The sequence below is a fragment of the Triticum dicoccoides genome, chromosome 7A (genome assembly GCF_002162155.2).
Source record: "Triticum dicoccoides isolate Atlit2015 ecotype Zavitan chromosome 7A, WEW_v2.0, whole genome shotgun sequence".
In the NCBI taxonomy this organism is placed as follows: domain Eukaryota; kingdom Viridiplantae; phylum Streptophyta; class Magnoliopsida; order Poales; family Poaceae; genus Triticum; species Triticum dicoccoides.
This window is the reverse complement of record NC_041392.1, coordinates 85,570,826-85,594,967: the sequence shown is the minus strand read 5'-3', so window position 1 is coordinate 85,594,967 and position 24,142 is coordinate 85,570,826.

The window sequence follows — 24,142 nt, the reverse complement described above, 5'->3', positions numbered from 1 at the left end:
TGACGCAGTGAAGGCGTGACAAAGCCTGAATTTGCAGGGCGGTCCGGGCTCCGGATGCGGCATTCGCCGAACTATGTACGGAAACTGATCGAACCACCACGCGACCATTTTTAATGTGGCCGCCATTTGATAGACCTATGTACAGATGATGGAACGAACCAGAGTAATAATTCCTTAATAAAAATAAACCCATTGCCTGAAGATTAATAGCATCTGGTTTATTTGTTGTGGCATTCTAAAGAAAAGCGACTCCCAAAATCAGGAATCGATCCGCACACCCATTGCCTGATGGGCGATAAAGCGATGGCCTGGTGATGCTGGCAAAGGTTGGTTTGCCGAGGCGAAGCCCTCGGTCCAGCTAATGTGACGAAACTGGTCGGCTGGTGACGCCGAAGTCACCGGAGTATGTTGATGAAGAAATAGTCAAGCCCCCAGTCTAGCCGAGGTGACGGAGCAGGCCGGTGAGGAGCTTTTGTAGCTGCCATGTCAGCCGAGGTGTTGAAGTAGTTCGGCGCGATGGACATTGGCTCGAAAAAGCAACAGTGCGGCCATGCCGACCCAGGTCATAACTTGTGACGCGGCCAATGCTGGTTTGATGAAGTGACCATGCGGCGATGCCGGTATGCTTGCTCCGTGTAATCCGTGGGGCGGCAATGTTGGTGATGATTTATCCTTGGCGATTCCAAACTTTTATTCGGCTCGCCGAGTTGAGGATCCGAAGAAGTTGAGCTCGGCTTAAAAAGCACGACATGTCTAGCGCAGGTCGGCAGTCGTGGAGCTATATTGCCGGACTGGTTTGACACCAGCATGATGGCGAAGATTACCTCAGAGGAGGATTAAATTTTTATGGGCGCGTGTTAAAAACAACACACAATACCTTAGAAGAAAATTCCTTTTAAAAAGGTTGTCAAATATTACGTTCATAAAGAAACATGAATTCGGGTCGGATCCATATTCGCGCAGGAAACAAATCTGAAAAGTGATGCACTAATCGGAAGGTTCCCGGAGTTTGGACGGTCGGATCGAGTTGAAATTTTGAGGGGTGGTAGATATTGGAATTCCTCAGCCGATGAACGGTTGGATCTTCCAAAGGACTTCCGAGCTAGGCTCTGGAGACCACGCCCTAAACTCGTCCAGATTCCCGTCTGGATTTGACAGAGCTCCGGTATATCGTAGATTGTCAGAGATTCATCCATCGGAACTCGATGAAATTTTTCAGGGTTGTTGTAGACTCGATTTCTCACAATTTCACCGAAGCGATCATTAAAATGACACTCGAGGAGGCGGTGGCGACAAATACGCGTTCGTTGTCCAGAAAAACAGCACGGTCGCGCGAGGGCAATGTTGACGTTGAGCCCCCGAGCTCCATGGACGATTCCTCCATGATCTTGATAGAGATCGGAGTTGGTATTGATGAAGGCCCTCGTCCAAACATGACGATCGGAGGCAGGGCACAGTCCTCAGTCAAGCCAAGGTGACCAGTCGAGCCGGTGACGAAAATGTCAACGTTGCAGTTAATCTGCAGACGAGCCATCGATCCTTTTGCCGATCACACAGCGGAACTCTCAATGAAAGCATCAATGTCGGTGTCAAAACCGGTGGATCTCGGGTATGGGGTCCTGAACTGTGTGTCTAAGGCGGATGGTAACAGGAGGCAGGGGACACGATGTTTACCCAGGTTCGGGCCCTCTTGATGGAGATAAAACCCTACTCCTGTTTGATTGATCTTGATGATATGAGTATTACAAGAGTTGATCTACCACGAGATCAGAGAGGCTAAACCCTAGAAGCTAGCCTATGGTATGATTGTATGTATATCTATCGACTAGCCTGGCCTCAGTTTATATAATGCACCAGAGACCTAGGATAACAAGAGTCCTAGCCAAATATGTCTTGATCGCCAAGTCTTGTGGAATCTTCCTTTTATGCGGCAGTTGTCCGAACTGGCCCATGAGTATACGACCATGGGGGTCCTCGGCCCAATCTAACTGATCGGGAGATGACGTGGTGAGTACCCCCTAGTCCAGGACACCGTTAGGGGTCCTTACGGAAACTAAGGGATATTAAGGCCTCCTTTTAATAGAGTACCGGAACAAAGCATTAACACGTGGTGAATACATGAACTCCTCAAACTACGGTCATCACCGGTAAGTATCCTGATTATTATCACTTCAGGGTTAACGGATCATAACACATAATAGGTGACTATAGACTTGCAAGATAGGATCAAGAACTCTCATATATTGATGAAAACATAATAGGTTCGGATCTAAAATCATGGCACTCGGGCCCTAGTGACAAGCATTAAGCATAGCAAAGTCATAGCAACATCAATCTCAGAACATAGTGGATAGTAGGGATCAAACCTAACAAAACTAACTCAATTATATGATAAATCTCATCCAACCCATCACCGTCCAGCAAGCCTTCGATGGAATTACTCACGCACGGCGGTGAGCATCATGAAATTGGTGATGGAGGATGGTTGATGATGATTGGCGACGGATTCTCCTCTTCGGAGCCCCGAACGACTCCAGATCAGCCCTCCCGAGAGGTTTTAGGGCTTGACGGTGGCTCCGTATCGTAAAACGCGATGAATCCTTCTCTTTGATTTTTTTCTCCCCGAAACACAATATATAGAGTTCGAGTTGGAGTCGGAGGAGCTCTAGGGGGCCCACGAGGTAGGGGGCGCGCCCTAGCCTTCATCTTTTGCAGTTATTTTTTATATTTCCCAAAAAGTTGCTCCGTGAAGTTTCAGGTCATTCCGAGAATGTTTGTTTCTGCACATAAATAACACCATGGTAATTCTGCTGAAAACAACGTTAGTCCGGGTTAGTTCCATTCAAATCATGCAAGTTAGAGTCCAAAACAAGGGCAAAAGTGTTTGGAAAAGTAGATACGACGGAGACGTATCAACTCCCCCAAGCTTAAACCTTTGCTTGTCCTCAAGCAATTCAGTTGATAAACTGAAAGTGATAAAGAAAAACTTTTACAAACTCTGTTTGCTCTTGTTGTTGTAAATATGTAAAGCCAGCATTCAAGTTTTCAGCAAAGATTATAACTAACCACATTCACAATAACGCATAGGTCTCAAGTTTACTCATATCAATGGCATAATCAACTAGCAAGCCATAATAATAAATCTCGGATGACAACACTTTCTCAAAACAATCATAATATGATATAACAAGATGGTATCTCGCTAGCCCTTTCTGAGACCGCAAAACATAAATGCAGAGCACCTTTAAAGACCAAGGACTGACTAGACATTGTAATTCATGGTATAAGAGATCCAGTCAAGTCATACTCAATATAAACTAATAGTAATGAATGCAAATGACAGCGGTGCTCTCCAACTAGTGCTTTTTAATAAGAGGGTGATGACTCAGCATAAAAGTAAATAGATAGGCCCTTCGCAGAGGAAAACGGGGATTTGTAGAGGTGCCAGAGCTCGGTTTTAAAACAGAGGTGAATAATATTTTGAGCGGTATACTTTCATTGTCAACATAACAACCAAGAGATGGCAATATCTTCCATGCTACACACATTATAGGCGGTTCCCAAACAGAATGGTAAAGTTTATACTCCCCCTTCCACCAACAAGCATCAATCCATGGCTTGCTTGAAACAACGAGTGCCTCCAACTAACAAGAGTCCTAGGGGGAGTTTTGTTTGCAATTATTTTGATTTAGTTTGCATAAAGCATGGGACTGGGCATCCCGGTGACCAGCCATTTATCTCGTGAGTGAGGAGCGGAGTCCACTCCTCTTGAGAATAACCCGCCTAACATGGAAGATATGGACAGCCCTAGTTGATACATGAGCTATTCGAGCATACAAAACAGGATATTTATTTGAAGGTTTAGAGTTTGGCACAAACTAATTTACTTGGAACGGCAGGTAGATACCGTATATAGGTAGGTATAGTGGACTCATTTGGAATAACTTTGGGGTTTATGGAGTTGGATGCACAAGCAGTATTCCCGCTTAGTACAGGTGAAGGCTAGCAAAAGACTAGGAAGCGACAAGCTAGAGAGCGACAACGGTCATTAACATGCATTAAAATTAATCAACACCGAATGCAAGCATGAGTAGGATATAATCCACCATGAACATAAATATCGTGAAGGCTATGTTGATTTTGTTTCAACTACATGCGTAAACATGTGGCAAGTCGAGTCACTCAAATCATTCAGAGGGGGATACCACCCTATCATACCACATCATAACCATTTTAATAGCATGTTGGCATGCAAGGTAAACCATTATAACTCATAGCTAATCAAGCATGGCATAAGCACTATGATCTCTAGTTGTCATTGCAAACATGTTTATTCATAATAGGCTGAATCAGGAATGATGAACTAATCATATTTACAAAAACAAGAGAGGTCGAGTTCATACCAGCTTTTCTCATCTCAGTCAGTCCATCATATATCGCCATAATTGCCTTTCACTTGCACGACCGAACGATGTGAATAATAATAATAGTGCACATGCATTGGACTAAGCTGGAATTTGCAAGCATTCAATAAACAGGAGAAGACAAGGTAATATGGGCTCTTTTGTCAGATCAACAATAATGCATATAAGAGCCACTCAACATTTTAATTATGGTCTTCTCCTATCGACCCCCAAAGAAAAGAACAGAAATAAAACTATTTACACGGGAAAGCTCCCAACAAGCAAAAGAAGAACAGGAAATCTTTTTGGGTTTTCTTTTTAATTACTACTACAAGCATGGAAAGTAAACTAATTAAAAGCTACAACTAATTTTTTTGGTTTTTCTTAAGGTTAATCAAACACACAAGAAGAAGGCATAAAAAGGAAAATAAACTAGCATGGATGATACAATGAAAAAGTATGAGCACCGACATCTAGCAGTGAGTGTGTGAACATGAATATAATGTCGGTGAGAAATACGTACTCCCCCAAGCTTAGGATTTTGGTCTAAGTTGGTCTATGGCCACGACTGGCCTGGCGGATATCCATAATAATAGTTGGGGTCGTACTGAGATGCAGCGGCTATCGCCTCCTGAACCACATCGTGGCGACGAGTGGCCTCCGCCCTCCTCTCGTACTCATCTGCCTCCTCTCTGGTAATAACATATCTTCCTTTTGCCTGATAATCAAAGAAGGCAGGAGCAGGGAGGGTAATATGGACAGCACGGCGTCTGTCAAAGTTTAGACGATACTGGAGAGGTGATTCATTCCTCTCGACAAACTGGTGGTGAACCATAGCATTAAAGTCTAGGTAAGCAGGGGGTAATTCAATATCATCTTCGTGTATGGCTACACCAAGAAAATTAGCTATGTGGGTTGCATAAATTCCACCAAAGAAATCTCCATTAAATCTATTAAGATGCAACCTACGTGCAACAATGGCTCCCAAATTATAAGATTTGTCTTCTAACACAGCACTCCTAAGAATACTGAGGTCAGGGGCACACATGTGACATGCCTCATCTTTACCATTAATGCATCTACCTATGAGGAAAGCAAAATAATGTATAGCAGGAAAGTGAATGCTCCCTATGGTAGCTTGTGTTATATCTCTAGATTCTCCCACAGTTATACTAGCAAGAAAATCTCTAAATTCAGATTTGCGAGGATCCCTTATACTACCCCATTGTGGAAGTTTGCAAGTAGTGGTAAAATCCTCTAAGTCCATAGTGTAAGAATTATCATGAAGATCAAACAGGACAGTTGGAGAATTACGTGAAGATGAAAATTCAAACCTCCTCACAAAGGAACTAGTGAGATTGTGATATTGGTTGCACTTCTCTTCCTCGAAGCTCACAAGATCAGCGTTACGCAAATATGCGTTAAATTCTTCTTTAATTCCCGCTCGATCCATAAAGTTCTCAGAAGGCCATTCACAAGGATGCACTGGAGCGTCTCTAGGTGGCTCATCATCAGCATCACGCATTGCAAGCCTAGGTCCTTGCTTCCTTGAAGAACCACCTTGGAACATTTTCCTTAGCATATTTCTTCCTCTGAAATTTTTAGTAACTTCAAAATAAAAGTAAACCAAACTGAATAATATTGATATCAACTATTCCTACAAGTGCCTAGGGCCTATATCATGCATCAAAACTACTTGGAACCATATAAATTTGACATGCAAGCTCAAGAACAGGGTCACCTAAGCAGCAAAATTTTGCAATGAATAAAACACTAGAACAAAAACTAATTGGACCAATGGAGGAGTCACATACCAAGGAACAATCTCCCAAAACAGTTTTGTGAGAGGTGCTTTGAGCAAGGAGATCAAAAATGGCAGCAAAACGAGCTTGGACTCGGGTAAGAACTGGATATTCATGTTTGGGGGAGGAAGAAGGAGTGTGTGGGTGAAAGGATAAGTGGAGGAGGGCCACCATGGGCCCACGAGGCAGGGGGTAGGGCGCGCCCTCCACCCTCGTGGGCAGGTGGTTGACCCCCCCTGTTGTGTTCTCAGTACAAATATTCTCAAATATTTCAGAAAAAATCATATTTAAATTTCAAGGCATTTGGAGAACTTTTATTTTCGGGGTATTTTCATATTGCACGGATAATCAGATAACAGATAGAAAAATATTTGTTTTTATTTTATTTAATATAAATAACAGAAAGTAAAAGTTGGGTACAGAGAGTTGTGCCTTCTAGTTTCATCCATCTCATGATCATCAAAAGGAATCCACTAACAAGGTTGATCAAGTCTTGTTAACGAACTCATTTCGAATAACATGGAACCGGAGAAATTTCGAATAACACTATGTTACCTCAATGGGGATATGCACATCCCCAATAATAAGAATATCATACTTCTTCTTGACAGTAGGAAGAGGAAATTCAAAACCTCCAAATATAATCGATGGAATTTTTCCAATAGAGTTGATACTATGAACTTGAGGTTGTTTCCTCAGAAAGTGTACCGTATGCTCATTACCATTAATATGAAAAGTGACATTGCCTTTAGTGCAATCAATAACAGCCCCTGCAGTATTCAAAAAGGGTCTTCCAAGAATAATAGACATACTATCGTCCTCGGGAATATCAAGAATAACAAAGTCCGTTAAAATAGTAACGTTTGCAACTACAATAGGCACATCCTCACAAATACCGACATGTATAGCAGTTGATTTATCAGCCATTTGCAAAGATATTTCAGTAGGTGTCAACTTATTCAAATCAAGTCTATGATATAAAGAGAGAGGCATAACACTAACACCAGCTCCAAGATCACATAAAGCAGTTTTAACATAGTTTCTTTTAATGGAGCATGGTATAGTAGGTACTCATGGATCTCCTAGTTTCTTTGGTATTCCACCCTTAAAAGTATAATTAGCAAGCATGGTGGAAATTTCAGCTTCCGGTATCCTTCTTTTAGTTGTAACAATTTCTTTCATATACTTAGCATAAGGATTCATTTTGAGCATATCAGTTAATCACATACACAAAAAGATAGGTCTAATCATTTTAGCAAAGCGCTCAAAATCCTAATCATCCTTTTTCTTGGATGGTTTGGGAGGAAAAGGCATGCGTTTATGAAGCCAAGGCTCTCTTTCTTTACCATGTTTCCTAGCAACAAAGTTTTTCTTATCATTACGTTGATTCTTTGATTGTGGGTTATCAAGATCAACAACAGGTTCAATTTTTGTATCATTATCATTACTAGGTTGAGCATCATCATGAACATTATTATTAACATTATCACTAGTTTCAGGTTCATTACCAGATTGTGTTTCAGCATCAGAAATAGAAATATCATTTGGATTCTCAGGTGTTTCAACAATAGGATCACTAGAAGCATGCAAAGTCCTATCATTTTTCTTTTTCTTCTTTTTATAAGAACTAGGTGCATCTATATTATTTCTTTGAGAATCTTGCTCAATTATTTTAGGATGGCCTTCAGGATACAGAGGTTCCTGAGTCATTCTACCACCTCTAGTCATAACTCTAATAGCATTATCATTATCCTTACTATTCAATTCATTGAGAAAATCATTTTGAGGCTTAAGTACTTGTTCTACTTGAGTGGTAACCATAGAAGCTTGTTTACTAATAAGTTTAATTTCACCTTTAACATTAGCCATATAATCACCCAAGTGTTCAAGCATATTTGAATTGTATTTCAATTGTCTGCCAAAATAAGCATTAAAATCTTCTTGCTTATCCATAAATCTATCAAACTCATCTAAGCATGGGCTAGCAAACTTAGTAAACGGGATTTCAGCTTTATCATATCTATAGAGAGAATTTACCTTTACTACCTGTGTCGGGTTATCAAGACCATGAGTTTCTTCAATAGGTAAAGGATTAAGATCATATGTTTCTTCAACAGACGGTAAATTAAGACCATGTATTTCTTCAATAGGAGGTAAATTCTTAAGATATTCATCTTTAATACCTTTTTATTTCATAGATTTCTTTGCCTCTTGCATATCTTCAGGACTGAGAAATAGAATACCCCTCTTCTTCGGAGTTGGTTTAGGAATAGGCTCAGGAACTAGCTCCGGAGGTGTCCAATTATTTTCATTTGACAACATATTATTCAATAGAATTTTAGCTTCATTCGGTGTTCTTTTCCTGAAAACAGAGCCAGCATAACTATCTAGGTAATCTCTGGAGGCATTGGTTAGTCCATTATAAAAGATATCAAGTATTTCATTTTTCTTAAGAGGATGATCAGGCAAAGCATTAAGTAATTGTAGAAGCCTCCCCCAAGCTTGTGGGAGACTCTCTTCTTCAATTTGCACAAAATTATATATATCCCTTAAAGAAGCTTGTTTCTTATGAGCAGGGAAATATTTAGCAGAGAAGTAATAAATCATATCCTGGGGACTACGCACACAACCAGGATCAAGAGAATTAAACCATATCTTAGCATCACCCTTTAATGAGAACAGAAATATTTTAAGGATATAAAAGTAATGAGTTCTCTCATCTTTAGTGAACAGGGTGGCTATATCATTCAGTTTAGTAAGATGTGCCACAACAGTTTCAGATTCATAACCATGAAAAGGATCAGATTCAACCAAAGTAATTATATCAGGATCAACAGAGAATTCATAATCCTTATCAGTAACACAGATAGGTGAAGTAGCAAAAGCAGGGTCAGGTTTAATTCTAGCATTTAGAGATTGCTTATTCCATTTAACTAATAACCTTTTGAGTTCATATCTATCTTTGCAAGCTAAAATAGCTAAAGAAGCTTCTTGATCAAAAACATAACCCTTAGGAATAACAAGTGATTCTTCATCATCACTTTCATCAGTATTATCAGATTCAATATTTTTAATCTCTCTAGCCCTAGCAAGTTGTTCATCAAGAAATTCACCAAGTGGCACAGTAGTATCAAGCATAGAAGTAGTTTCATCATAAGTATCATGTATAGCAGAAGTGGCATCATCGATAACATGCGACAGATCAGAACGAATAGCAGAAGCAGGTTTAGGTGTCGCAAGCTTACTCAAAACAGAAGGTGAATCAAGTGCAGAGCTAGATGGCAGTTCCTTACCTCCCCTCATAGTTGAGGGATAGATCTTGGTTTTTGGATCTCTCAAGTTCTTCATAATGATCAGCAGATATATATCCCAAGTGACTCAAAGAATAGAGCTATGCTCCCCGGCAACGGCGCCAGAAAATAGTCTTGATAACCCACAAGTATAGGGGATCGCAACAGTTTTCGAGGGTAGAGTATTCAACCCAAATTTATTGATTCGACACAAGAGGAGCCAAAGAATATTCTCAAGTATTAGCAGCTGAGTTGTCAATTCAACCACACCTGGAAACTTAATTTCTGCAGCAAAGTGTTTAGTAGCAAAGTAATATGATAGTAGTGGTAACGGTAGCAAAAGGTAACAATAGTAAAAGTAGTGTCTTTGGTATTTTGTAGTGATGATAGCAATAGCAACGGAAAAGTAAATAAGCGAAGAACAATATATGGAAAGCTCGTAGGCAATGGATCGGTGATAGAGAATTATGCCGAATGCGGTTCATCATGTAACAGTCATAACCTAGGGTGACACAGAACTAGCTCCAGTTCATCAATGTAATGTAGGCATGTATTCCGAATATAGTCATACGTGCTTATGGAAAAGAACTTGCATGGCATCTTTTGTCCTACCCTCCAGTGGCAGCGGGGTCCTTACGGAAACTAAGGGATATTAAGGCCTCCTTTTAATAGAGTACCGGAACAAAGCATTAACACATAGTGAATACATGAACTCCTCAAACTACGGTCATCACCAGTAAGTATCCCGATTATTGTCACTTCGGGGTTAACAGATCATAACACATAATAGGTGAGTATAGACTTGCAAGATAGGATCAAGAACTCTCATATATTGATGAAAACATAGTAGGTTCAGATCTGAAATCATGGCACTCGGGGCCTAGTGGCAAGCATTAAGCATAGCAAAGTCATAGCAACATCAATCTCAAAACATAGTGGATACTAGGGATCAAACCCTAACAAAACTAACTCGATTACATGATAAATCTCATCCAACCCATCACCGTCCAGCAAGCCTATGATGGAATTACTCACGCACGGTAGTGAGCATCATGAAATTGGTGATGGAGGATGGTTGATGATGACGATGGCGATGGATTCCCCTCTCCGGAGCCCCGAACGGACTCCAGATCAGCCCTCCCGAGAGGTTTTAGGGCTTGGCGGCGGCTCCGTATCGTAAAACGCGATGAATCCTTCTCTCTAATTTTTTTCTCCCCGAAACACAATATATAGAGTTGGAGTTGGAGTCGAAGGAGCTCCAGGGGGCCCATGAGGTAGGGGGCGCGCCCTAGGGGGGCAGGCGCGCCTCCCACCCTCGTGGACAGGTGGTGGGCCCCCTGGCCTTCATCTTTTGCAGGTATTTTTTATATTTTCCAAAAAGTTGCTCCGTGAAGTTTTAGGTCATTCTGAGAATGTTTCTTTCTGCACATAAATAAGACCATGGTAATTCTGCTGAAAACAGCATCAGTCCGGGTTAGTTCCATTCAAATCATGCAAGTTAGAGTCCAAAACGAGGGCAAAAGTGTTTGGAAAAGTAGATATGACGGAGACGTATCATTATGATAAATTGTAATTGCCTCAATGACTGAGATTAGAGTTTGTTGGTTCTCAATGAAGTTTATGATTCATACTTGAAATTGTGATTGAATTGCTAATTTAGCATAGGAGATCATATGACAATATATATATGTTGCTGCTCTAAGAATGATCATGATGCCCTCATGTCCGTATTTTATTTTTATCGACACCTCTATCTCCAAACGTGTGGACATATTTCTCGATATCGGCTTTCGCTTGAGGACAAGCGAGGTCTAAGCTTGGGGGAGTTGATACGTCCATTTTGCATCATGCTTTTATATCGATATTTATTGCATTATGGGCTGTTATTACACATTATGTCACAATACTTATGCCTATTCTCTCTTATTTTACAAGGTTTACATGAAGAGGGAGAATGCCGGCAGCTGGGATGATGGAAAAGGAGCAAATATTAGAGACCTATTCTGCACATCTCCAAAAGTCCTGAAACTTCACGGGAGCACGTTTTAGAATATATAAAAAAAATATTGGGCGAAAGAAGTACCTGAGGGGGGCCACCCACCGTCCACGAGGGTGGGGGCGCGCCCTACCCCCTCGGCGTGCCCCCCTGCCTCGTGGGCCCCCTGGTGGCCCTTCGATGCCCATCTTCTACTATATGAGATCTTTCGTCCGAGAAAAAATAATAAGCAAGCTTTCGGGAAGAAACTCCGCTGCCATGAGGCGGGACCTTGGCGGAACCAATCTAGGGCTCCGGCAGAGCTGTTCTGCCGGGGAAACTTCCCTCCGGGAGGGGGAAATCATCACCATTGTCATCACCAATGATCCTCTCATCGGGAGGGGGTCAATCTCCATCAACATCTTCACCAGCACCATCTCATCTCAAACCCTAGTTCATCTCTTGTATCCAATCTTTGTATCCAAACCTCAGATTGGTACCTGTGGGTTGCTAGTAGTGTTGATTACTCCTTGTAGTTGATGCTAGTTGGTTTACTTGGTGGAAGATCATATGTTCAGATTCATTATGCATATTAATGCCCCTCTGATTATGAACATGAATATGCTTTGTGAGTAGTTACGTTTGTTCCTGAGGACATGGGAGAAGTCTTGCTATTAGTAGTCATGTGAATTTGGTATTCGTTCGATATTTTGATGAGATGTATGTTGTCATCCCTCTAGTGGTGTCATGTGAACATCGACTACATGACACTTCACCATTGTTTGGGCCTAAGGGAGGCATTGGGAAGTAATTTGTAGATGATGGGTTGCTAGAGTGACAGAAGCTTAAACCCTAGTTTATGTGTTGCTTCGTAAGGGGCTGATTTGGACCCATATGTTTCATGATATGGTTAGGTTTACCTTAATACTTCTGTTGTAGTTGCGGATGCTTGCAATGGGGGTTAATCATAAGTGGTATGCTTGTCCAAGTAAGGACAGCACCCAAGCACCGGTTCACCCAGATATCAAATTATCAAAGTACCGAACGCGAATCATATGATCGTGATGAAAACTAGCTTGATGATAATTCCCATGTGTCCTCGGGAGCGCTTTACTTCATATAAGAGTTTGTCCAGGCTTGTCCTTCGCTACAAAAAGGATTGGGCCATCTTGCTGCACCTTATTTACTTTTATTACTTGCTACTCGTTAGAAATTACCTTATCACAAAACTATATGTTATCGATAATTTCAGTGCTTGCAGAGAATACCTTACTGAAAACTGCTTATCATTTTCTTCTGGTCCTCGTTGGGTTCGACACTCTTACTTATTGAAAAGGCTACGATAGATCCCCTATACTTGTGGGTCATCAACCCACAATTCATCGGATCTCGACAAACACACTGCAAAAAGAGTTACATCGAATAGATCTCCAAGAAGATCAAGGAGAACTTTGTATTGAGATCCAAAGAGAGAGAAGAAGCCATCTAGCTAATAACTATGGACCTGAAGGTCTGAGGTAAACTACTCACACATCATCGGAGAGGCTATGGTGTTGATGTAGAAGCCCTCCATGATCAATGCCCCCTCCGGCAGAGCGCCGGAAAAGGCCCCAAGATGGGATCTCACGGGTACAGAAGGTTGCGGTGGTGGAATTAGGTCTTTGTGGTGCTCTCTGATGGTTTGGGGGTACGTAGGTATATATAGGAGGAAGAAGTAGGTCGGTGGAGCCACGAGGGGCCCACGAGGGTGGAGGGCACGCCCAGGGGGTAGGCGCACCCCCTGCCTCGTGGCTTCCTTGCTGGTTGCTTGACATCCACTCCAAGTCCTTTGGATCACGTTTGTTCCAAAAATCACGCTCCCGAAGGTTTAATTCCGTTTGGACACCGTTTGATATTCTTTTTTTTGCGAAACACTGAAATCCGCAAAAAAACAGCAATTTGGGCTGGGCCTCCGGTTAATAGGTTAGTCCCAAAAATAATATAAAAATGTATAAATAAGCCCAGTAAACATCCAAAACAGAATATATAATAGCATGGAACAATAAAAAATTATAGATACGTTGGAGACGTATCAGCCACAATAAAGAAAATTACATTGAAGAATATGCTAGAACGCATTCCACATCAAAAATTCTGTTTTTATCATTTACCTACTCGAGGACGAGCAGGAATTAAGCTTGGGGATGCTTGATACGTCTCCAACGCATCTATAATTTTTGATTGTTCCATGCTATTATATATTCTGTTTTGGATGTTTAATGGGCTTTATTATACACTTTTATATTATTTTTGGGACTAACCTATTAACCCAAGGCCCAGTGCAAATTGTTGTTTTTTTGCCTATTGCAATGTTTCGCAGAAAAGGAATATCAAACGGAGTCCAAACGGAATGAAACCTTCGGGAGCGTGATTTTTGGAACAAATGTGATCCAGAGGACTTGGAGTGGACGTCAAGAAACAACCGAGGAGGCCATGAGGCAGGGGGCGCACCTACCCCCTGGGCGCGCCCTCCCCCCTCGTGGGCCCCTCATGGCTCAACCGACCTACTTCTTCCTCCTATATATATACTCATATACCCTGAAAATATCCAGGAGCACCATGAAACCCTATTTCCACCACTGCAACCTTCTGTACCCAAGAGATCCCATCTTGGGGCCTTTTCCGAAGCTCCATCGGAGGGGGCATCGATCAAATTGACTAAAACTTCAAAAGATCACTTTGTTGCATGTCCTGAAGAAAGATCATTAGCCTCATCACCATATGGATCATAACGCTCATCGCCATATAGATCATGACAATCATCGGCACAGACATCATCACCCTTGCCATAGATCACGATTCCTCCAATACATGCATCTTCATCACTAGCATGTTCCTTGTTGCAAAAATACATGCATCTTCATCATCACAGACATCATGACAATCAGACGTTCAGAACTCAATGCTAGTGATGAAGATGCATGTATTTTCGCATATATGTTTCTCCATGCGCATGTTGTCTAGAACTAAATTGGCGCATAACTAGATGGGATGTATGACTAGGAGATGACGGACCAACCTTTTCGGTTTCATGTTGACAAACATCATCTGGCCCCCTTTCAAATATGACTTCATGTGCCTAAGCTCAAAAGCATTACATTATTGCTCTTCAGATAGGCCCAACTGTCACCTACATGATAACATAGCGCGTATAAGAACAACAATTAAGAACCCCTTCTCTACCCAGCTCTACGTGATTGAGAAAGAACACACAGGACATCATGTTAACCTGTTAGTGGATGCATCAAGTTTAGAAACATGAGCTAAATGGTACAGAAATACAAAATACTGAAAAGAAAAAGCAAAAGCGAGATGAAAAAACTTACAAGTACATCTACAAACCAAAACTGAAGGAAAAAGAACAAGGAATGTACGCACTACATGAATGGAGGACCTCTACAATGTAAATTAGTTGTCTGGGCAGGGACTACTAGTTAAGTTATACAGTGCTATGAAGTATACATCCCAATCATGATTGCACATGCTGACATAGTGTCTCCTCTCTTTTGTACTAGTACTAGTTCCAACTGCTGCAACTAGCTAGCCTTGATCAAACATACATGCATCAACACAAGCTAGCTATCTCACCTCACTAGCGCCAAATGTCTACTTACTAGTTAATCAAACTATTTTTCAACACATATGCTTGACTTTATTTTCCAAACTAATAGGCTTGCCTTTGGTTTTCAGCAATCATACAAACAAAAAATATACCTAAACAGACATGCAAACAACGATGGCCTCACTGTAGAACGTGAACCTCACCACCATAGTAGCCCGCCATGGCACCATCTCCTCCATCTCCCCGGTATTCAACTTCAAAGACACGAGAAAATCCTGCACCCCAACCACCAGAAAACAAGCCATCCATTACAACAGCACAGATACGCCACACAGATGATCTGCGCGATGAATTGCGCAAAGGAAGTGGCGACCAAACCTGGTACTGGCAGGCGAAGGCGCGAGTGAGCGTGGTCCACTCGGCAACATCAGGTGGCCGCTTGGATGAGGACGAGCTTCAAGAAAGGGCAGAAGGCCGATACATGGCGTAGGAGGTGGAGGGACATAGAGCCGGCGAAGAAGACCGCCGCGGTCCTGAGGAGCGGCATCGAGCGTGTCAGGACCTGCACCATGCAACTACTGAAGAAGAGAACGACATAACAAGGAGATTCAGATAACGGACGGCCAAGATGCGAGGGAAACGATTCAAAGCAAATCAACGGTTCAGATGGAGTCACTTCAGTTCACCCAGTTACTGTAAACTAATCGTTAAAACAGTAGTTATCTTGATCGAGCTAGCAGGGTTTATATGCTGGGCACCGAGGCTTGTTCGGGCACCACGGATATCCGCATCACTAGAATTAGGTAGAACCCTAGCTACTGTATGGAAAGCGGGGTATCTTTCCTTGCGATTCCCTTGTATCTTCCTTCTCCGAACAAATTCCTGAGATTCAGAGAGAAATTGAGCGATAAATCAAGTAACCATCGATTTGGGTCTTACAAAGGTATCAGAGCGCTAGTGGATTTCCTCGGCAGCGACTCAACGGTGGCGAATCGAGCTGCGGAGCACAGGAGGTTGGGTTCTCTCGTAAAATCCCTCCCGTCCCTCCCAGTTCACAGCGGCGGTGTGGGTGGCAGCGACGAGGCGGCGGTGAAATTCAGGCACAAATCACCGAGTCTGATTCAGTTGCCGAGAGGTCTTCTCTTGGTTGTAAAATCCCGGGATCTGACGGGGTCCGTGCGCCAATGAGTTGGGCTTGTAGCAACAAGACCAATTTGCCTCGCAACACCAAGCGAGCAAGATGGCAGACACAAGAGCAAAGGTACAAATCATAGTGGACAGAGTGGAGAAAGAAGTTGCAGATCTGCGGGCCGAAGTGGAAGGTCTTCAAGAACTGAAACAGGAAGTTTCCAAGCTTTGGTCAGAGATGGTAACGATGCCAAGAGTGGAGGCAAAACTGTCAGAGATGAATGAAGGGATTCAACAAACTCTGCAACTGATCTTACAACGAATGAACATCAATGGTCAGAAATCAGAGGTGTTTACTCCAGATCCAAAATCTCAAGGAATGTCATAGCAGGCAACAACAGGTGGTTCCATACAAATTACTGCTCCTAGCACCACTACTAAACAAACACAACCAATGTTCAGAAATTTAGAACAGGAGTTCAGGGTGTCGGGGCAACTGCCAACAACAAGTATCACAGGAATTACTGCTGGTATGGCACACACTCAACTGATGCAGGAAAGTACAAGAGTTTTCAGTTAGAAACAACAAGAGCCAACAGTAAATGGACAGTTCAGAAATGTGACAGCCAACAATAATGCTATAGTACAAGCTCACACTTTGGGGTTTTCAGGAAACACTGGGTATTTTGCTCCCATAAGTGCCCCTTTGTTTTCTCCTCCTACTACTTACAATCCTATCACTGGTCAATATATAAATATGGCAATAACTGCACAGGGTGTGTCTCCTGTGTATCAGGCAGTAGGGAACTTATATGACATGCAGAGAAATCAATATCCTACTCAGTTAGGTGGTCCTTATTTTGCTAAGGCAGTATTAAAAGGACCAAGATTGGAAATACCTCTTTTCAGTGGAGAAGATCCTATAGGATGGTTGATAGCTTGTGAAAAGTTCTTTGATATGTATGGAACTCCATATGATCAGTGGGTCAATCTAGCAATAGGACATTTACAAGGAAGAGCATCCAACTGGTTGAAAAACCTATGTGTGCCATGGCAAATGGTCACCTGGCAACAATTTTGTCAGATGATAGCTGATAGATTTTCAGAAGCAAGTGTGCATGAAGCTGTGGAACTACTGAAGAACATACAACAAACAAATACAGTGGCACAGTATATTGATAACTTTGAGCAGTGTGTTGCCCTGGTTAAAAGAGACCATCCCTGCCTCCAAGAAAACTTTCTGTTAAGTTGTTTCATTGGGGGGTTAAGAAGTGATATTAAACATGAGGTGTGTGGACAAAAATCAACTGGTATTATTGAAGCATACTCGTATGCCAAGGTTTATGAGAAAGCTGCACCAGCAAGGAAATTACAAAACACACCAGTGTATAAGGCCAGACCATACCAAAATCCTCACAGAAACTCTAGCAATCCTTTACAAGTGCAAGTTCCTACTCAAGAGAAATACAATGTTCCATTTCCTAAAGATGCTAGAGCCTGCTGGTATTGCAGAGAACCATGATCCAGGCAACACAAATGTAAAATTGGGAAGACAATCCACATCTTACAAGAAGTAGAGGATGAGGAAGATAGTGACAATACTGAGGACAGTGCTAGCCAAGAACAAGTTTATCATACAGCCACAAACACCCCTGATAAAGAGAAACATAGTGAAGGGACTGTAGAAAAACCTACACAAGCTATGCATATTTCAGTGCATGCAGTAGAAGGAACACCTGGTGCAAACACTTTTTCCTTAATCATAGAAATTGCAGGGAAAAAGGCTACAGCTTTGTTTGATAGTGGCTCTTCAGACACATTCATTAGCACTGAATTTGCCATTAACAGCAATTGCCACCAACAACCAATGCAACCAAGGAAAGTGACAGTTGCTGGGGGAGGAAAATTGATTGCAAAGTCCAAAGTTCCAGATATGGATTTCAGAATCCAAGGCTACACTTTCTGTAGCAATTTCAAAGTGTTAGATTTATAGGCATATGATATAATCCTGGGGGCTGATTGGATATATCAGTACAGTCCTATTTGCTTGGATTTGGTGGAGAGAATCCTAATTGTTACAAAACAAGGACAACCAGTGACACTCTTTGACCACTACATCCCCAAAAAGAAATGTATTGTTTCTGCAATTAAGATGGAAAATTACTAAAAAAAAGGAGTAATGGGATATATATTGCAGATTCAGGAGATGCAAACAGAAAATAATACAGAAAACCCTCCAGCACCAGCAGCTCTAAAACCCCTATTGCAGAAATATGCAGAGATCTTTCAAGAATCAGAAAAGCTTCCTCCTCAAAGAAAATGTGATCACAAGATTGTGTTGCAAGAAGGAGCAAAGCCTCCTAATTTGAGGCCTTACAGAGTTCCACACTACCAGAAAGCTGCAATGGAGGAGATCATTAAACAACTGATTAAGAAAGGTGAAATTCAAGAGAGGTTCAGCCCTTTTTCCTCACCTGCAATTATGGTCAGAAAGAAAGATGGAGGATGGAGACTCTGTGTAGATTACAGAGAGCTCAACGCAATCACAGTAAAGAACAAGTTTCCTATGCCCATAATTGAAGATCTACTAGATGAATTACATGGAGCTAGAGTGTTTTAAAAACTGGATCTCAGGTCTGGATACCATCAAATCAGAATGAACATAGAGGACATTCCAAAAACAACCCTCAGAACACACATGGGACACTATGAATACAAAGTAGTCCCTTTTGGATTAGCATGTGGGCCTGGTACATTCCAAGGACTGATGAACACAGTGTGTGAAGAGATAAATGAGCCTAAAACGGAAAAGATTATTCTATTTTTCTTTGATGATATGTTAGCGTTCAGCAAATCTATGGAAGAACATTACATACATCTAGAAAGAACTTTTGCTGTTTTGAAGAAACATGAGTTGTATGTCAAGTTATCCAAATGCACATTTGCAACAAATCAGGTAGCTTACTTGGGACATATTATTTCAGAGAAAGGAGTAGCTACTGATCCTGGTAATATACAAGTAGTAGTGGAGTGGCCCACACCTAAAAATGTGAAACAACTCAGAGGATTTTTAGGTTTGACTCGATATTATAGGAGATTTGTCAAGAATTATGGACAAATCTACAGGCCACTGCATGACATGTTAAGAAAGGATGCATTTCAGTGGGGTCCTAACCAAAACACAGCTTTTTAGACTCTGAAAACTGCAATGACCAGTTGTCCTGTTTTGACACTCCCAGATTTTACTATGCCTTTCACAATTGAAGCAGATGCTTGTGCAAAAGGGATTGGTGCAGTACTCATGCAAAAGAGTAGACCTATTGCTTTTCTTAGTAAGAGTCTGGGGCCCAAGTCTGCTACACTATCTATATATGAAAAGGAAGTAATGGCTATTTTAGAAGCTTTAAGGAAGTGGAGACACTATGTGTGGGGCAACAAATTGATCATCAAAACAGATCAGCGGGCTCTGAAGTACATGGCAACACAAAGACTAACTGAAGGAGTACAGCATAAACTGTTACTGAAACTATTGGAGTATGATTACACTATTGAATACAAAAGGGGGAAGGAGAACACAGTAGCAGATGCTCTGTCCAGAAGGGACAATACACACTCCATTCAGTGCAATAATGTTACTATGATCGTCCCAACTTGGACTGAGGATTTAAGGAAAAGTTATCATGGAGATCCAGACACTGACAACATTCTCAAGAAGGTGGCCATAGACAATGAGGACCCACCAAAATTTTCCACTCACCAAGGCTTGTTGAAGTACAAGAACAGGTTGTATGTGGGAGCTACAACTGAATTCAGACAACACCTGCTACAAACATTTCACTCCTCTGCTCTAGGAGGTCATTCTGGTATTAAAGCAACATACCACAGGATCAAGAAAGTGTTCTATTGGCCCAACATGAAAAAGGATGTAGAAATGTTTGCTACTCAGTGTCCTGTGTGCCAGTTAAACAAAGTGGAACATATACACCCTCCAGGGTTGTTACAACCACTACCTGTTCCTGACATGGCATGGGCTCATATCACCATGGATTTCATCACAGCCCTGCCAAATTCTCAAGGCAAAGAGGTCATTCTAGTGGTGGTAGATAGGTTCACTAAATATTCACATTTTCTACCACTAGCCCATCCATATTCAGTTCAGACAGTATTTGACACTCTGATGGATAATGTCATCAAACTTCATGGTCTGCCTGTGTGCATTGTGTCTGATAGAGATCCAATTTTCACAAGTGCTCTCTATCAGGAGTTGTTCAAAGCATTTGGAGTTCAAATCAGGTTCAGTACTGCATCTCACCCTCAAACAGATGGACAGTCTGAAAGAGTGAACCAATGCTTGGAAGCATACTTGAGAGGAATGGTTTTTCAAGAACCAAAGAGGTGGATGAAGTGGTTGCCACTTGCTGAGCTGTGGTACGATACAAGCTATCACACTTCATTGAAATGCACTCCATTTGAAGCTTTATATGGATATAAACCTCCACAGGTTGCAGAATTTGCTTTAGATTCTTCACTTTCTTCAGAAGCAGCAGTAACAATTATTGCCCGAGAACACATGATACAGAGGTTTAAAGCTAATCTGGAACATGCTCAAGGCAGGATAAAATACTTTGCAGATCAAAAGAGGACAAGAGACAACTAGAAGTGGGAGATATGGTATATTTGAAGATTCAGCCATATAGACAAAACGCATTTGGACTCAGGGGATCTCTCAAATTGCGATCCAAATTCTATGGACCGTACAAGATTCGGGAGAGGATTGGGGCAGTTTCTTACAAACTTCAGTTACCAGAAGGCACAGATATACATCTAGTATTTCACATCAGTCAGTTGAAGAAACATATCGGTCATCGAGCAGTGCCATTACCCCATGTTCCGTTGGTCACCCCTGACGGATACATCAAAACAATTCCAGTAGCGGTGCTGGATAGCAGAGTCATTCAGCGCAACAAGTCACTAGTTAGGCAGTGTTTAGTACAGTGGGAGAGCCTTGCACCGGATAACGCCACATGGGAAGATGCAACATTTCTCAACAAGACATTTCCGGACCATAAATTGTTTCGCCTCGAGGACAAGGCGGTCGTCAAGGCGGCGGCATTGTCAGGACCTGCACCGCGCAAGTACTAAAGAAGAGAACGACAGAACAAGGAGATTCAGATAACGGATGGCCAAGATGCAAGGGAAACGATTCGAAGCAAATCAACGGTTCAGATGGAGTCACTTCAGTTCACCCAGTTACTGTAAATTAACCGTTAAAACAGTAGTTATCTTGATCGAGCTGGCAGGGTTTATATGCTGGGCACCGAGGCTTGTTCGGGCACCACGAATATTCGCATCACTAGAATTAGGTAGAACCCTAGCTACTGTACGGAAAGCGGGGTATCTTTCCTTGCGATTCCCTTGTATCTTCCTTCTCCGAACAAATTCCCAAGATTCAGAGAGAAATTGAGCGATAAATCGAGTAACCATCGATCCGGGTCTTACAGAGCGCCTATTGGTTGGGGCGACGAGGCCAAGCTAACCAGATCCGGCAGCGTCGTGGCCGAGGGCTGCTAGATCTGAGGGCCACGAAGACTGAGATGGGAGTTGAAGGGAGCAGGTGACGTTGCTGGACCAGGGAGGGAAACGAGGGTGGAAGTGTGCAGCACCGCAGCCGGATCGACGGGTGACGGCGGGGTTGGCGCATGGTGGCGAGGAAGCAAGAAGAGAAGATGCGGCGTGGGAGGTTTCAGAGCGAAAAGGGGTGAGGGATGGGAGGAGGTGGGCATGTAGCCCATAGAAGATGGGCCGTAAAATTTGGTAAGTGGCAAGAGGGAAATAGGTCGTAAAATTTGGTAAGTGGCAAGAGGGAAATAATATCGGGAGGTGAAATGGTGGTTCTTGGTCCTACCTGATAAAAGAATTTATATAAAAATATTGTACATACAACATGTATTCAGTGGTAAAAAAATCAAAAGTAATTATTTTTAGGTTTCTCATAAATTGTAATTGTGGCAACCAGACAACGCAAATCCAAACTTGACGGAAAACTACAAAGGACAAACTAGGCACGCCACATGGACCCGCCGCCGTAACTTTGACTTCACAGTGACAAACAAAATCGAGGCAATCCCGCGGATAAATTGGAGAAGAGCTGACTACCGCAAACATTACTGTGTCGTTGGCATCGCTCCCACCATCATCGTTGCCACAGAAGCCTCGACGCCACAATCTCGTCATCCACCGGTCCTGCTTGCCAATGCCGAACTCCAAAGATGAAGCGCTCGGGAGGAATATGACACCAAGGTGTCTCCACAGTCACACAAGATCAAGTGTTTCACCCAGAGAGGTCGTGATGACCCGATCCGCGTGGGAGGCGTGTGACAGCAAAACGGTTATGCCTACAAGAAGGTAAATGATGGTCATAGTCGTCGCCATCACTAGGCACAACACAAAGTCAAGACAGGTTCTTCACCCAAGCTCCCACACCACCTCAACCGCACATCATCCCGCACCAGTTCTAGCAAGCCCACCAACCACCACCACCATCAAAGCTGCCACCGACGAAGAAGCCCCGAGATCCGCAGCAACCATCGGCACCTCGCGGAGACCACAGGCGGCCAACCTCGACCATGAGGCCCGAGAGCCACCAACGGTCGTCCAGATGTAGAGCCGCCGGACGCAACACGATCCGCTATGACCTATCGAGCGCCATGACTTTAAGGAACAAAAGGAGCACCGCCCGCAGCCAAGAACCAACATGGTTCCAAGCCGCAACCATGCGTCCGATGCATCGATCGTGCTCTGTGGAGACCAGAACTGCTGCACCTGTAGCCATGTGGTAGCCGCATGCCAGGCTAGCATCGGCCCCCAGCGCCACCTCACTACACAAGCGCAAGCATCTTGTCGAGGCGCCCACTGCAGTGGCCGCGCACACAGCCCAACCCCAAGCAGGATAAGGAAATGGTCACGCCGCCACTGCCGCGTACGTGACCTTTGCCCGGTGACGCCTGCCGGTAGCGGCGACTGGAGCATGGGCGCTAGGTGTGATGCTACCGATTCCAGATATGTTTCGGTGTGAGGCCCTAATTCTTGGAAATTTTCTAATACATGAATTATTTGGAATATAACATCGGTGATTCCAAATGTGTTAAATGACGTTGTTCATTGAAACATATCACTGAGAGTAAGGGTTAACCGTCGGTTATTGCTATCCCCCGTTGGGTATTTTCTCAAATAACCGAGAGTCACATAAGTACCGTCGGCCATTTCCACTCATAGGTGAGAGTTTTGTTTTCACCTTCGGCTATTAAATTTCACCGTCGGGCATTATAGGTAATCCCCGAGGGTATAGCAAAAACCGTCGGGCATTACAGTGAACCGTCGGGCATTAAATTGGATACCTGAGTGTGGGATTTTCACCGTCGGGCAATCTAGTATACCGTCAGCTATTAGTAGTAATACTTGTGAGTTGGCAATAACCATCGGCGATTGAAACTACCGTCGGTTATTACTGAAATAATCGACGGCCCGTCGGTTATTAAATTTCACCATCGGAAATATGGGGATTTCTAGTAGTGCACGTCAACTCCATGGCCCCTCCGATGATGTGTGAGTAGTTTACTTCAGACCTTCGGGTCCATAGCTATTAGCTAGATGGCTTCTTCTCTCTCTTTGTATCTCAATACAAAGTTCTCCTCGATCTTCTTGGACATATATTCGATGTAACTCTTTTTGCGGTGTGTTTGTTGAGATCCGATGAATTGTGGGTTTATGATCAAGTCTATCTATGAGCAATATTTGATTCTTCTCTAAAATCTTTTATGTATGATTGGTTATCTTTGCAAGTCTCTTCGAATTATCAGTTTGGTTTGGCCTACTAGATTGATCTTTCTTGCAGTGGGAGAAGTGCTTAGCTTTGGGTTCAATCTTGCGGTGCTCGATCCCAG